Source organism: Eubalaena glacialis, chromosome 8, assembly GCF_028564815.1.
Source record: "Eubalaena glacialis isolate mEubGla1 chromosome 8, mEubGla1.1.hap2.+ XY, whole genome shotgun sequence".
Taxonomy (NCBI): domain Eukaryota; kingdom Metazoa; phylum Chordata; class Mammalia; order Artiodactyla; family Balaenidae; genus Eubalaena; species Eubalaena glacialis.
The window spans coordinates 3,040,493-3,054,451 of NC_083723.1; the positions used below are offsets into that span (position 1 = coordinate 3,040,493).

Sequence of the window (13,959 nt, forward strand, 5' to 3'; positions counted from 1 at the left end):
AAACTATGTACCTTTATCACTGATTAAAAAAACTAAATTTCAAGTATGCCCTGGGTGTTGAGGGATTAGAAAGCCAGTGACCCTTCAAATGGACAGAACTTGTTTGGGAAGGCCAGGAAAGCAGAAGACGGGGCCCTACCTGGGGACAGCAGGACACGACAGAGGCTGGCTGTGTCCACCGTGGCCCTGCAGGCCCCGCGCTGGGGAGAAGGGCCAGGACATGCCTGCAGTTAAGGAATGGCCCAACTAGGGAGCAAGGAGCTGTCCTGCCTTACCCCCCTTCCTCCACTAGGGAGATGCCATGAAGGTCTCATGCACTCCTTTATCTAGAAACATCCTGGAGGGGTCGCCATGAGATCTACACAGTTCTTCAGAGGAGCACAGCGGCATTCCAGAAAAGGCAACTTGGAGGCTCTTGGGTAGCACACTCACAGACTGTGCTGGTCCAACCAGGACATCACCCAGCTCAACCTCCCAGCCCACGGGAAGATTCCTAAGCGGTGTCCCGGATCTAGTGCAGGCATCACCCTTAGGCCAGGGGAGACCTCCCACATGCATGATGCTACCGTACAAACTCCTGAATTTAAACGTCCCTCAGTTCATAGTAGCTTTTTGGTCACAATGAGTTTCTTGGAGCAAGGAACTCTAAGATTACTATCAGATATGGGGCATAATAAAAGTCTTTAGATTAAAGGATGTTTGCAACTCATAAAAGGTTGGAAGAAGACACTCCCAGGGATGAAAGTTTCCAAAAAAAACCAATAAGGAAACCAAAGGCCCAACTGGCTGGAGAAGTGAGTACGCAGTGTCTCTCTCCTCTGAGAAGCATCTCAAGTGTGACCCAGGCTAGCTGAAGGCCCCTCCCTGTTGGCGCCCACCTGACAGGGGTCTTTAGGTGCCCCCTGGGTTCTCTCTTGCAGAGTGAGACACCGGAGAGCTCACAGACAGGGCTGGACAGGGGGCCACCGGGCAGTTCCAGGGGCAGTGCAAGGACAATGGAGGGTCCCAGCTGCCCACCTTGCTTTTAGTTGTGGTGACAGTAACACAGTGAAGACGGACAAAACACAGCAACCTCTTTCTGTGCCAAGTGCTTTTTGAGCCCACATTACTAGGCGAGATTGCAGCTGCTGGGGCCCGGGCCCATTGACCTGGCCCGAAAACCCAGACCGACTTCAGGGAGAGGCAGGGCTGCCCAGCACACAGCCCTCGGACAGGGTGCAGGAGCTGCTCCCTGGGGCAAAGTCAGCCCGTCGGGACCGGCAGTCCACGTGCATTTCAGTCCCAGCTGGGCTAAGCATCTCTGCAGACTCCAGACCCCGGGGTCCTGAAGACAGACACCGTGTGTCCCCACGTGCCTGCACCCAGCGGTCTCCATGCAGACGCCCAGCGCCACAGGCGGTCCGAGCCCGTGCATCTCAGCCGCTGCCCATCTCTTGCTCCTGGTCACAAAGAACCAGTGTTTGACGCCTGCTCTTCCCCGTGGTCTGCGGCCAGGCGAGGTCTCCATCCCACTGTCCACCTCTGCTCATAGCATCCTACCCGTGGGCAGTTCAAACCGTCGGCTACTCAGAGGCCACGAGAGGCTCCTCGCTCACAGTGACTGGTGCTCAAAGCCAGTTTCAGTCGGTGCCACAAGGTTTTGTACAGCTAACGGGTGCAGAGACAAAAATACAAAAAAAGCAGAGTCTCCCGACCTTGCAAATTCACAGGAAGCAGCATAGCCAAGCCAACGAGCTGTTCTAAGACAGGCTCGGTGTCGCAGAGGCAGTGTCTCCGAGCCCTCACGCGTGCCGCATGCCAAGGCACCCCACCCTCCCCACAGGCCAGCACCCCCGTGACTCTCATTTTACCAATAAGCTTAGTTAACCCGCTCACCCAGCTACTAAATGGAAGAACCAGGGCTCTACCCAGGCAAAGCAAAAGGGAGCAAGATGTCTTTTTTTTTTTTTTTTTAAAAGACAATCAGCTTCAAGAATGTTTTCAGGCACCGCAATTTGTGACAATCAAAACAGTCTTCTAATCTCCCCCCAATCCATATGTACATTCAATGGTGGAAAAACAGGAACAATATCCTAGTTTTCCCAGTGGCACCCATTGGTGGTCATTACCCACCAACTTCATCCCATGCATTCCGGGCAGGGATTCTAAAGCAAGACTATGACTTAAGGGGCAGAGAAGTTATTTCCACCTCAACACCCATCCCTTTCACACATGGACAAAAGAGCACTTGGGCAAGCAAGGCTTCTCTCATTCTCAAGCCCACCTCTCCCACTACACGAGCAGAAAGGGATAGCTTTTTGGCGTTGGTATATCCCCAAAGGGGAAAGTCACAAGCACTCACTTCTACCTCTGGGAGGATTTTTGATAACTCTGGGACGTGGCTTTCCTTGTTGCCATCTCAAAAAACAGTCATACCATGCCTTACATTATTAAAGAAAATCCAGCAGCCTGGCGATTTTAAGCTTCACCTGCTTTCATCTCCTTACAGTTAAGAAGACCCATGATCGCCAGGAGCACGGACGCTGGACGGAGAAGGTGGGGGAACAGCTCCCCAGAAATGTGCCATAAAACGCTAACACAAAGTAAACACCAGCCAGCGCCTGAATGGGTGTGATCAATTATAAACACTAAAGTTAGCACACAAGCCTTGTAGGAGGTTCCCAGATCCCCAAAGCACCAGTTTGCCAAGCCTTGCCAACCAAGTCGCTTGACTGCCCTAACGTCTTCCATAATCTCCCATACATCCACAGTTAAGCAAAAAGTAAGACAGGTGAAATAAATTCTCAACTGGCAGGAAAAGTTTTAGTTAAATTCTGAACATATGACTGATTACTTAAAAGAAAGGCATAGCAAATGTTTTCTCCTTATGGGCCCACACGATTCCACCTTGGTTTAACGGCCTGAGAAACAGACACAGGGATCACCCCCCGAGCTGCAAACGCACACGCTTCTCCCCATGAAGCAGGACAGAATTCCCTGAGGTCAGTCTCACAGTTCTGAGAGGCAGACCAGCCAACCGCTGTGCATGGTCCTCTTCCCCTGTGGTTAAGAGTTGGACAGAACTCCAAGGAAATAAGTTTCTTAAATTATGTCGCCTTGAAAGCATTAGGTTTTATCAAATATACCAACCTAGAGTTTCTAAAGCTGTCAGATGAAAGTGAAGGCACGGTAGATATCTCTGTTCAAGCAGGAGTCTGGTTTCTATACGTTGTAAAGTCTTAGACCAGCCTCATCATCCAAATCAAAAGTTCGGGAACAGCTCTTATAGTCTGGCTTTGCTCCCCTCTCCCGTTTGAGGGTCAGTGGCCACAGAGATGGTCACTGTAACTGGGCCAGAGCTGCCCCAGGTTCCGATCCTGGCAGCTACCACCCTACAAGCCCTGGACGAGTAGCTGGCATGAACATGCCCAGCTCCGCGTTCCTGGACCACAATGAAAGGCATTTTGCCCAGTCCAATGCTGCCCCCAAAGCAGTGCAGACCATGGGCAATACGCAATACATGACTTTAGGGGGACACAGCTTTTATTAAAACATGATTTTAATTACAATAAACAAAACTACTGTTTCAGACTCATTAGTTCGTGGGTATCAAAGTTTCCTCCCAAACTAAATGTGGATTTAAGCACAAAAAGTGAGTGGACAAAAGAAGGCACTGATAATAGCCTGGTGATAGGGCAAAAATCTGGAAGGCTGGGAGCCCCAGGAATGGTAACAGAGCCTCCTGGTTCTCCGGGTGTGTGACCGGCACAGGGAAGGGCCGTTTCTCTTTTAGAGGCAGATGCACCTGTACAGAAGGATGAACCTAACGGAGCTTAAAAAAAAAAAAAAAAAAACCCCAAAGCTTAGGCTCTGGTGATAACTCTGGCACTTGCTGGCCCCGTGACCCTGGGCATGCCAATTAATCTCATGAGCCTCAGTTTCCATGCCTGTAAAATGGGTAGCAGGAGGCTGTAGAGGATTAAAAGCAATTAGGCTTTGAACGTGTCTCGTAAACCGTGAAATGCTACAGAAGTATCCCCCGCTACAGTTCTCAATTACGCAAGCAGCTTGCTGGGTGTGTGACTCTCTCTGTCCTCAAATTCTCTCCCTGTAATCCTGGGATTGGCCTGTGTGGTCCTTCTCTTTCAAGGGTCCTCAATAAAACTCAAATATTATATGCAGTAATCCTAGAGTTCTGATTTTTAACCGAAAAACGCAGTCATCTACCATCATTCCTGGAAACACTTTGGTTTCAGAGCTTTTTCCCTAATAAAATACTACCGTAAAAGACACCACCATCGCCAGAAGTCAGAATTTCTTTTGCTACAGAAACCTAGATCCTATCCATTTTTCCTCCTGGAAAGAACGAAGGGAACTCTAGGTCAACTCTTGTGAAAACCGTCCAGCTTGGTGCTGTAAACCCCAGTCAACGCCTGTTGCCGTGCTAACAACATGTGTTCTTAGTAAAACTCAGCGAAACGTTAGAGAGAGCACCATTTCTGAAACTCGGGGGCTCCAAACGGCTGAATCAGCATTTTCAGAAACAAAGTGTCCTGGGCCTGGCCTCGTAAACAGCAGCAAAGAGAAAGTTGTGCAATAACGCGTGTTTACTCACGAGCGCTACTTGTTTGGGTCTTTTCTTCGCATCTCTTGAATGAAGCTGGGGACAACGTTTGCAAGAAAGCAGCCGAAAAGGTCCGGGCCCGAGCCAAGTCACCTGTGGCTCCCCTACGTGACCCACCGCCTCGTCAATGCAAACGACAGAAAGTTGGCGTTTTTTCCAACCCCAAGACAAGACGAACACAATAAGAAGTGGAGAATACCCTCATTTCCATAACGCACATGCTCGAGGGCCGTCGCCAGGCAGGCGTGGGGAGAGGAGATCGCAGAGGCCGAGAGTTGCATCAGAAACTGCCTTCTGTGAACGGCACGGCTCTTATCACATTTCCCCGGCTGGCGGGCCGCTAACCCGCGCGCCCTCGACTTGGGGTTAGGCCCGGGCAGCGGGGTCACCGGCAGAACCAGAGGGAAAGATCCCAGGCCCGGGCGCACTCCGGCTCGGGAGGGTCTGGCCCCACCGCCCGGGCGCGGGCGCACCGGGGGCTGCAGGGGCGCGCGGCGCCCACTCTCCGGGCGGCCCGGGAGCGCGGCCTTGGCCCTGACCGCCGGGCGACGCGGCCCCCACCCCCGCCCCGGTCCGGCCCGGCCCGCGAGCCGCCGGCGTCGGACAGGAGGGCTCCAGCGGGCGCCGCCCGGGCTCCCCGGCTCCCCGGGGTCGCCGACGCCGCGCGCCGCGCCGGGTCCCCGCCCTCGCGCGCCGCAGCCCCCGGCCCGAGGCGACGCCCTTCCGCCCGCCGCGCCCCCGCGGCGCCCGGCGTCCCCGGCCCGGGCGGCCCGCGCGCAGACAATGACGCCGGGACTGCCGCCCGCCCGCCGGCCGGCCACAAAGTAACTTGGCGCCGCGCTCGCCGCCCAACTCCGTACCTGCCGCGGCGCCGCTCCCGGCCGCCTCCGCCTGGCCGCCCGCGACCCTCGGCGCGGCCGGGGCGGCGCGGGTCCCGCGGGGCGAGGGCGGCGCGCAGGGCGGTCCCGGCCCCCGCGCGCCGCCGCCCGGGGACCGCGCGCAAACTTTGGGCTCCGCGCGGGGCTCCGCGGCCTCCGAGCGCCCAGCCCACCGCGGCGCGCCGCTCGCGTCCCTCCCTGCCTCCTCCCGGCCTCCCCACCCCCTCGATGGGCTTTAAACCCGCCCGGCCCCGCCCGCCGCCGCCGCCGCCGCCGCCGCCTCCGCCGCCGCCGCCGCCGCCTCCGCCTCCGCCTCCGCCTCCGCCGCCTCCGCCTCCTCCCCCGGTCGCTTTTCCTGCTCCTCCTCCCGCCGCCGCCGCCGCCCGGACCGCTCGGGGGCGCCAGCGCGGGCGGGGCCGCGGCCTGGGCGCAGGGCGGGGCGCGGGGGGCGCGGGGCCGGAGCTCCCGGAGGCCGCTGCTGCTGCCGGGGGCCGGCGCGGGGAGCTGGGGACCCGCAGCCGGGCGGGGGCGCCGGGACGCCTCGTCCCGCCCCCGGGACCCCCGGACGCGGGACCCCGACCACCCAGGCTGGGGCGTCCGCAAAACACACATCGGACCTGTCCTGGAAGGCAATTTGCAAGCGAATTCTTTGAAACTCAAGAAGGAACTGTGCGGCCTCGATCCTCTGTCCCGGGCGCGGCGAGAGGACAGGACGGAGGAGAGGTGGCTGCACGGGCTGTGCCGTGGGCTGCGGTCCCTCCCGGGACCGGGAAACCTGGGCTCGAGTGTCCGCTCGCCTCCAGCCGGGTCTGGAGCCTAGACTCTCTCGTAGCCACGGTTTCCCCATCTGAGTGCCAGCACCGGAGCGCGGGTGGAGTGGGAGGCCCTGCATATTTTCTTAATGCCACCGGGCCTCAAAGTCCTTATCTTTGAAATGGGCTAATAAGCCCGCCTCCGAGTGATGTCCTGGGGGTTAAATGTGGTGTTTAAAGCGACTGGTAAGAAGGAACCACTGAATTCGTGGAAACCATTGTCATTAATATGATTATTAATCTCTCTACCGAATCAAAATTATAATACAAATAGGATAATAATAATTATGTCTTTCTGGGATTTGATGTTATAAAAGCAGCTGCAATAATAGCTTACCTTTACTGAGCATGCGTTTTGTGCCCAACTTTCATTAATCCTCTTATTTAACCCTCTGAACTTGTTACTAGGAGATGCCCACTGCACAGACTAGGAAACCAAAGCTCCCAGAGGTTAGATAACTTGCCGAAGGTCAAGTAGCTGGTAAGTGCAGAATAAGGATTCTGCCAAAACCCTTTAGGGCACTTTTAATAGCTCTTGTTTTTCCCACCTTTGGCCTGATTTATCCATGAAAGTTCATCCTTTCTTGTAACTGAAATAAGCCTCCAGAAAATCTCTCCCCATTGGTCCAAGTTCAGAAAACCCCAAGGATGAAAATCTAGACAGAATAATGTGAAGGAGCTTAGTTCCTGGAAGAACCAAATTGAGCACAAAGACTCCTGTTGTAGACAAAGGATCCAGAGCAAATTAAAGAAGAGTAAAAAAGAGTTGGGCCACTTCTCGAAAGTTGTATGCGCTTTGACTCTTACAGCCTTGCCAAAGGCTCCAATCAGCAAGGAGAGCCTGCACCAGCCGGAAAGCCTGATACTCAGCGGGCTTTTATAGATATCTGAAAAGCACTTTATACATAGACATTTTTTCCTGAATCATTTGTAGGTAAGTTCCATACCCTAATATAACCCCTTACCCCTGTATATTTTGATATGTCTTTCCTATGAGTAGGTATGTTATCTTACATAATTACAGTACAGTTACCAAATCCATAGCTTTATATTGATAAAATATGTGTATCTATTCTTGGTCCATATTCCAGCTTTGCCAGTTGGTCTGACCATGTCTTTTATAGTATGTCTTTCCCCTCCATCCCAAGATCCTGCACTGTAGGGTCAGGTATCGTATTTAGCTGTCTGAAAACGTATGGGTTTTCAAACATTACTCTTCACTGAGAAGGGATGAAAATAAATGTCCTCAAGTGTTTTCATGGTGACAGCAATCCCCAGATTTCCTAGGACAGGCCCTCATTCCCCACATTTCCCAGCTCTGCGTAGACCTTGCATGATCCTTCTGGGCAGGGCCCACTCAGCACCACTACATGATCCAAGTTCATGAACTTGTCACTCTGGTTGTGGCGGTAGAAGCTGCAGCTGTCCCCTGTGTGGTGATCCGGGCCAGCCGATCCTGTGGGCAGACTGCAGCTTAGTGCCTTCCCCTGCTGCAAATTCTAAATGCCCCTGGGCCGCGTGCTCCTGTTCAGTAGGATGGAAGCCGCCACCGTGCAGTACAGCCACGCGGGATGCAAATTACCCTGGAGAACCAGCCAGGCGGTGTGGCTTTGGGCTCAAGAGCTTCACTGAGGGAGATGCATTGGCAGCAGTTAGGTGTCAGGACAGAAAACGGGATTTCGTGATCGTGAGGAATTCAGTTATCCAAGGATGTGCTAGAGGCTCCTTCAGCTGAAAGTAGAGAATTTGATAGACTAATTATAATTAGGAATGAATTGATTAATACCTTCTCCCCTGTTGACTGTGGGCATGGGACAGGGATAACCAGGTGCTGCTCACTAGGGCCATCCCAGCAGGGGGAGTGCCTGGCGCCCAGTGGGCACTCTGGGGAAATGTCATCCATCGCTGGGAAGCCATATCCTGCAAGTGAATGCATCAGCAGAGCAAATGAATGGAGGACGCGAATGCTGCGCCCTGGGGCCCGGGCTCCGGCTCAAACGTTGCCAACAGCCTTGACGGAGGAAAAAAGTATGAGGTGAATGGCACCCTGACAGTGAAATGCTCTGGCCAGAGCGGCCTGGCCTCACTCCCGCTCCTGTGGGGGGAGGCCAGGCCTGCGGCCCCACTGGACACAGGCGGGTGCACCAGGAAGGCAGTGCTGGAAACCGGTGGTCAGCGGTAAGGACTGCTGGGGGTGGGACCCATCTGCAGTCAGGATAAGAAATACAGGCTGCCCCTGGCATACAGAGGTGGGGAGCCTGGCGGCATTCCAGGAGGGCTTCCTAGAGGCAGCAGTGCCCCAGCGAGTCCCGGAGTATCCAAGATGGTCAGTTCCACAAAGAGGGAACCAAAGAAAAGGCCTCCCAGATGGAGGGAGACTTCCGGGCCCTACCAGAGCCAAGAAAGAACTTACCAAGTAGTTGCATTTCATCATAAAATACCGGGCCAGAGCAAACGAGAGCATCAGGAGGCTTGACGAGACACCAGGATGCAAAGGTAAGGAGGGACTTCTCCATCATGCTCTGGCATTTCTACTTTATCCCAAAGGTGGTGGGAGGGTCCAATCTGTCTGTTTGGGGTCCACCGGCACAGTTTCCCCCCATGTGGAACTGTCCATAGTCCCCCAATACCCACACCCTTCTTTGGTCCCTACACAGCAATTGATGACACTTGGCCCAAGGTGTGTGTTTGCTGGTGGGTGGAAGGATGGGCCAGCCAGATGTCTGCAGGGGGTCTGGCCCCGGAGACCAGGTGAGGAACAACTGACTGCTCCAGGCTCAGTCTGTGAAGGGAGAGGCTGAAAGTCAGCCCCAGACAGACGCCCTCTTTCTCCTGTCTCCCTGAGCCTGGGCTCCTGTACCCCTTGTGTCAGATTTCCATGAAACCCATTTTCCTTATGATGTCTTAATATATAAAACTCTCCTTTTCCTGAAGAAGCTTGAATCAGATGACTTTACAACCAGATAGTCACCTGAAGGATGTTTCTTAAGTCTGGTTTTTATTGAGATTTAATTTGCCTTCAGAAAACTTCGTATTTTGCAGCGTTTTGTAAAGGTATACGGTTGTGTTACCATGACATCGGTGAAGATGTAGAACAATTTCATCTCCCCCAAAGGTTCCCTCGTGCCCGTTCCCCACACCCAGAAGCCACTGAGCTGCTTTCTGTCCTAATGATTTGCCTTTTCAAGATTGTCGCATGAATGGAATCACACAGTATGCAGCCTTTGGATTCATCCGTGTCAATCCGTGAATCAACAGCTTGTTCCTTTTCAATGCTGATTACTATTCCGTGTATGGATGTTCCTCAATTTGTTCATCCATCCACTAGCTGATGGTCATTTGGGCTAGTCCCAGTTTGGGACAATTATGAATAAAAAGGCTATGCGGGTTTTTCTGGGAACGTAAGTAGGAGCGAGATCTCAGGGTCAAATGAAATGTGTTTAACTTAGTAAGAAATTGCCAAGCTGTTTTCAAAGTGACTGTGCCATTTGCATGTGCACCAAAAAACCTGTGTTTCAGTTGTTCTGTGTCTTGATCAGCACTTGGTGTTGTCAGCCTTTTTAATTTTAGCCATCCTGACTGGTATGTAATGATGTCTCATTCTGATTTTAATTCACGTTTTCCTCACGGCAAATAACATGGAGCACTTTTTCACGTGCTTACTTGCTGTACATATACATTCTTTTCTGAAGTATAGATCCCTGGCCTGTTTTTTTTTTTACACTGTTTGTTTTCTTATCATTGAGTTCTGAGCATTCTTTATATATTCTGCATACCTGTACTTTAGCAGATATGTGTTTTGCAAATATATTCTCCCAGACTTTTTCATTTTTTAACAGTATCTTTCAAAGAACAGAAGTTTTTCATTTTGTGGGTTAAAATTTATCAATTTATCCTTTTGCTTTTTTTTTTGTATCCCATCTAAGAAATTCTTCCCTAACCCAGGATTGCAACAAGTTTCTCCTATGTTTTTGCCTAGAAGTTTTACAGTTTTTCAGCTCTACATTTAGCTCTGTAATCCAATATGAGTTAGGTTTTTTTTTGTTGTTGATTTTTTTTTTAACATCTTTATTGGACTATAATTGCTTTACAATGGTGTGTTAGTTTCTGCTTTATAACAAAGTGAATCAGTTATACATATACATATGTTCCCGTATCTCTTCCCTCTTGCATGATGACGTGAGGTGAGGGTCAAGATTTGGTTTTGTTTTGCATACAGATGTCTGCCTGCTCCACTGGGTGACTTGCAGGACTTGGAGGATCCCAGCTGTGTCATGGCTCGACCTGGCTTCACTGTGGTGCCAGGAGACCAGCTGGGGGGCTTCTGCTGGTGGCCTGTGACAGAGAGGACACGAGGTTCTCTTGGAGGCAGGCATTTGAAGGCCGTGGGTGGGACTGGAGGTTCCTGGCAGAGCGGAAGAGGAGCTGGGGAGGGAGAGGAAGCGCAGGAAACTCCCGCGGGCAGCCGAGCACGAGCTGACCGTGGTCCACACGTTTTTGGTGGGCTTGGTAGGGGAGAGAAAGGGGGTGGTCTCTACTGTGCTTAAAATATTTAGAATAGGGTTAAAAGCCTGAATCTTTTGCCTAAAATCACAGTCTTAGGGCTTCCCTGGTGGTGCAGTGGTTGAGAGTCTGCCTGCCAATGCAGGGTACGCGGGTTCGAGCCCTGGTCCGGGAAGATCCCACATGCCACAGAGCAGCTGGGCCTGTGAGCCACAGTTACTGAGCCTGCGCGTCTGGAGCCTGTGCTCTGCAACAAGTGAAGCCGCAATAGTGAGAGGCCCGCGCACCGCGATGAAGAGTGGCCCCCGCTTGCCACAACTAGAGAAAGCCCTGGCACAGAAACGAGGACCCAACACAGCCATAAATAAATAAATTAAATAAATTAAAAAAAAAAAAAAAAAAAAGCTTGCCTTCAATTTAAAAAATAAATAAAAAATAAAAAATAAAATGAAATAAAATCACAGTCTTAGCTTCCCTTGAAAAATCAGCACAGCCAGCAAAAGCGGTCCCCATTCCCACATGGCAGCCATTTCTGGGGCCACCTAGCCTGGCTGCAGGGCATGCAGGTTCACCCCAGCCTGCTTTGCTGCTTTGCCAGGGCCATGGCCCTGCCAGAGGGGAGAGCGGAAAGCCGCGGGTCCGCCGAGCTGCCTGGGAATCCTGCTTCCATCGGTGTCTTGTGGCTGTGGACTTTGAGAAAGCCGTAGATGCCCTCCCGTGAGCCACACGTTTCTCCCAGGCTGAGTTTCTCAGGCAGCCCCTCTGGTGGCTCTAGGCTTGGATGAGGCTGTGGAGACCGTGGGCAGCAGTGAGCACGGTGCCCGGCTCGCAGGGAGGGCAGCTCTGCTCCTCCTTCAGCGTGGCCCGTGGCTGGCGTGGGCGGGGGGCCTTCGCGCCCCACCTCCCGTGCTCACTCTGCGTCATCGCCGTCTTAGTTGAAAGAATGCCGTGCCCCTCGGGATGCTTTGGGCTGCCGGGAACAGAGCAGGGCCCGCCACCGTCATCCATGACCCAGGCCCTGGTCACCCTTGATGTAGAGGTCACGGTGCCTCTGGTGTAGAGGTCTAGCTCCAGACATTGGTGCCCCTTATAGCTGTGTTCACAAGCAGAACGGGGACACTTCTCCTCCCTTGCCTCCTTCCAGAAGGCTCCAGGAGATTTCTTCTCATGTGGCCAGAATATGGTCTCAGGCCCATGCCCTAGCTGCAAAAGGTAAAACGTTGAGCATCGGGCACTTTTTTTTTTTTTTAATAAATTTATTTATTTATTTTTGGCTGTGTTGGGCCCTCGCACAGAAGCGAGGGCCCTCTCCAGTTGCGGCGAGCGGGGGCCACTCTTCATCGCGGTGCGCGGGCCTCTCACTATCGCGGCCTCTCCCGTTGCGGAGCACAGGCTCCAGACGTGCAGGCTCAGTAGTTGTGGCTCACGGGCCCAGTTGCTCTGCGGCATGTGGGATCCTCCCAGACCAGGGCTCGAACCCGTGTCCCCTGCATTGGCAGGCAGACTCTCAACCACTGCGCCACCAGGGAAGCCCCAGCATCGGGCACTTTCAACCTCTGGATTGGGGTGGGGTGAGCACTGGGCACTTTTAACCTAACAAGAAAGAAGGTTCAGAAGGGTGGCTGGTAAATGGACAGCCAGCTACCTCTAGACAAAAGGACATGGCCCTTGTGGCAGTGGAAAGCCAAGACCCCACCTCCTGTAGAAGAAGCGTCCTGGGAATTAGGATCTGGGGGATGACATACAATTCTGAATCCCTAAGTATGCTCGCTCATGCCTCTAAATCAGGAGCTCCTTTTCAACTACTTAAAACAAAAGTCAAGTCAGCCCCTTCACTCAATTAGAAGTTAATTAACCACTAATATTGTACAAACTTTCCTTAATGAAATATATTTTCAGCCCAGTACACTTTATGGTTTTAATAACCAACGTTCAAGAGCTAATAGGAGAATCTAAAATAAGAACAGAACTATTTAATTGGTGAAATTGATCTAGAGCGACAGAAGATTTTGTATTCGCAAGCGTAGCTGGTGTGGTGTGTGAGAAGGTTAGTGACTGTGATTTTAAGGCAGCATCTTTTTTTTTTTTAAATAAATTTATTTTATTTTTGGCTGCGTTGGGTCTTCGTTGCTTCAGGCGGGCTTTATCTAGTTGAGGTGAGTGGGGGCTACTCTTCGTTGCAGTGCGCGGGCTTCTCATTGCGGTGGCTTCTCTTGCTGCGGAGCACGGGCTCTAGGTGCACAGGCTTCAGTAGTTGTGGCTTGCGGGTTCTAGAGCGCAGGCTCAGTAGTTGTGGCACATGGGCTTAGTTACTCCGTGGCATGTGGAATCTTCCCAGACCAGGGCTCGAGTCCGTGTCCCCTGCATTGGCAGGCGGATTCTTAACCACTGCGCCACCAGGGAAGCCCTAAGGCAGCATCTTAATGTTTAAATTGCTAAAACCAGAAACCCCTTCAGTTAGTCAGTGTACATTCTTTAAGAGGATTAATCTGCCTGCAAGTGGTGTGAGACTCACAGAAAATAGAACAGCTAATCCTGGAGATGTAGCTGATAAGCATCCCGCAACCAGCCCTCACTGTTGAAGAAGAAACCCTGTCCAGGTGAACAGGGATCAGGGGAGTGTGGGCGTCCATCCTGGGGCCGGTGCTTCTGTTGGGCACGTATGAAGGTGTCACCTGCACAGAGGAGAATCGTGTTTTATGATAACGTGCAAAGTCTTTCTTCTTTGTGCAGAGGTAAGTGTCACCCAGGACCATTATTGTTTAGAACTCATAAGATTTAAAGATTGAGGGACGGGCTTCCCTGGTGGCTCAGTGGTTGAGAATCTGCCTGCTAATGCATGGGGCACGAGTTCGAGCCCTGGTCTGGGAAGATCCCACGTGCCGCGGAGCAACTGGGCCCGTGAGCCACAACTACTGAGCCTGCGCATCTGGAGCCTGTGCTCCGCAACGGGAGAGGCCGCGATAGTGAAAGGCCCGCGCACCGCGATGAAGAGTGGCCCCCGCTTGCCGCAACTAGAGAAAGCCCTCGCACGAAACGAAGACCCAACACAGCCAAAAATAAATAAATAAATAAATAAATAAAAGATTGAGGGACTCTGATAGATTTTTTCCCGGAGAAACTCAGTATTTCCTCTTCTTCTTCCCCTTAACTTTTATTTCAT

General features: G+C 52.4%; 1 protein-coding gene across 4 annotated transcripts in view; it reads right to left on the reverse strand.

Moving 5' to 3' along the window:
• The window catches only part of GRB10 (growth factor receptor bound protein 10), a 208,663-nt gene extending 203,141 nt beyond the window's left edge, over positions 1-5,522 (reverse strand). Inside the window, exons 1-2 of one of the 4 annotated variants that reach the window (XM_061198299.1) lie at positions 5,464-5,500; positions 4,822-4,897 (exon numbers count right to left, since the gene is read on the reverse strand). The gene's annotated coding sequence lies outside the window, so the exon portion shown is untranslated. Of the gene's footprint in view, positions 1-4,594; positions 4,741-4,821; positions 5,119-5,463 lie in introns of those variants that run through there. The other 3 variants (XM_061198300.1, XM_061198298.1, XM_061198301.1) reach the window with 3 other exon arrangements.
• Between the last annotated feature and the right edge of the window lie 8,437 nt (positions 5,523-13,959).